Here is a 2,566-nt window from a genome sequence, read left to right on the forward strand (position 1 = left end):
AGGCAACTTGGGGACAAGAAGAAGCAACGTCAACAAAAATGAAAGTGAGGCTCGCTGTAATGGAACAACTAGTAGGAAAGCTAACTACTGAGGTGGATACCCTCCGAAAAGAGAACGAGATGCTCAGAGTAGCAACCAATGAGCCAAAAAATTAAGTAGAACCAAGTAACATCGAGTACGTAAGATCTAAAAACACAGGAGGGGGAGGTGATGCGGAGGAAGAAAGAAAAAACATATAGGATGAGCTATGTAACCTCAAAGGGAAATTTGAAGAAATGGCGGGAAAGATGGCACATTGTCATCAGTAGACTAATTGCTCACTAGTATGAGCCTACCCTACAGCAAGGAGGTGATGGTTGTGCCCCTACCACCGAAGTTCTGAGTTCCCCTCATGGACAGGGGACGGTGATGCGTTGGTAGTCGGTTGTTCAGGAGGTGCACCATCCGATTCAGTAGCCTCGTTCTCAGGGGCTACGGATTTTAACGTCTCACCACCCTGCATGTTAGCAGTATTGGTTCCACTAGAGTTTGATTCACCTTTCTTGTAGCCATGATTTTTCTCACCATGCATGAGTTTCCCCATACGACATGTCTTGGTGTTATGCCCCTGCACTTTATACTTACCACAATACGCAAGCAGAGTCTCATAGAGGATCTCTTGCTTTCGACTAGTTGGCAGTCTAGGAGTATCTGTCCAGAAATAAGGAATAGGTTCCTTGGCAGCAACCATTCCAAACATATCCTAGCTCCATCCGTTCGAGTTGCACAACGAGTGGGATTGTCTCTGCGTATAAACCAACCAATAGGTGTCGTGAAATACGTAGGAAAGATTCTTGGTAGAAGTTAGGGGGTAATCCGGGAAGCAAGATCCACACGGAGATGCTAGATGGTTTGTGCTCCTCATTGAAGTTTGGGGACCAATAAAACTCACGGTAAGCCACACCATTCACTTCACAGGACTCACTGGACAGAGCTTTCACAAAGTTAGCCTCCATAGTCAGCCTTACGAACAAGTTGCGGGGTAGTTTCATGGAAGAAACCACCAGGGTAGAGGACAGGCCCCAGCGGCTATGTATAAAGGCACAAATAGCATCCAGGGAAGGTCTCTATCGAAGGAACTTGAGCACAATGGAGAACTGGATGGTTCAGCCGAACGAGTGATTTCCTCTTTCGAAAATTGGAAAAATATTTCTCCGTCCATGACCTTAGGCACACGAGGAGTGACAGTGATGTCAGGCAGAGGTTGTGGAATCGCAGCAGCCAGATCGGCGAAGGACTAACTGCCAACAACATGGCCATCAGTGGCTACCATGCAGCCTCACCGAAACAGTAGTGACCAAACAAAGCCCTGCGATCACAAGGAAACCCTAGTAGAGTAGGTTTTTAGAACAGGGGCAAAAGCGTATACGCAACCGAAAAAAAAGAATAAATTAAAAATAAATTCAGTTTGCATCTAGAAAAGATTGAAGTTCTTTGTTCTTGATTTAGCTCACTTGTAGACGTAACAAGACTTTGATGGTTTTCTTTCACTATTTTACAGTTGTTATATAATCTGTCAAGTAGTTTTATTTTGCTAAAACAATTGTGGTTCATTGCTATATTTTCCAACCATGATTGCTAGGAATGAGGGAATAGTTGAGAGAAGATGAAAAGAGAAGTAAATCCATCACCAAATTAGTGGGTGAAAATTGCATCCCAAGTGTTTGTTTCATTGTTCCTTACAAGTTTAACTCAATTTCTATACATTTCCTCTAAACCTCTTGGGTTTTGGTAATTTTAGAAACATAGATTCATATTTATTTTCAATTTTATTCGTGCTTGAACTTCCAAAACAACCAATAATTTTACTCTTAATACAGTCCACACATCCTTAGTAAATAGCCCACATTTTGGTGTCGATGTAGTTAGTGGACGACCTTTGAAATTTATTTCTTCTTTTCTAATTTTGTTCATTGTTAAATCTCTTAGTTTAATGTTTTCTTATCTTTTCGAAACTTCTTGTCATCATAAACGGTAATATGTTATCTTGTGATTATGAAATGTTTGCTTAATCCCCATTGTCCTTGTTAATTCAATCTTGGGATTTACCCTTGTATTACTTTGATAGCTTCTGCACTTGGAAGTCAATATTATAAGTTGATCACAGAGTGGTCACGAACTGAAATGACGTTCCTCACCACCGATCTTCGCTACAGTAGCACATCGTGCATGTTGTGCACATTGTGAGCACTGGAAGCACGTTGTCGAGCACCCTGAGGGAAACAACTTGACCACCACCCAGCGTTCAGGCTTCTTCTGTTGCTGACATGGTGGTTCCTGACCACAGTGAGGCCCCTCATCATCAGCTCTCACCACCATCACCGAAGCTCGTTATAAGAGCTGTCTGACGCCAACACCACAACGTGCTCACCAACCCAGCCCAATTGTGAGCTTGTAGAGCCACCCACGACGATACCATGCACCTCCGGCCTTTTTCGTAGCCCTCACAGTGTTCCTCACTGTCCCCTCATTGCCAAGCACAGTTCTGTACAAGTTCCGTGGCAACCCTGAGCTGATGAGGTCAAAG

Source organism: Juglans regia, chromosome 6 (assembly GCF_001411555.2).
Source record: "Juglans regia cultivar Chandler chromosome 6, Walnut 2.0, whole genome shotgun sequence".
In the NCBI taxonomy this organism is placed as follows: Eukaryota; Viridiplantae; Streptophyta; class Magnoliopsida; order Fagales; family Juglandaceae; genus Juglans; species Juglans regia.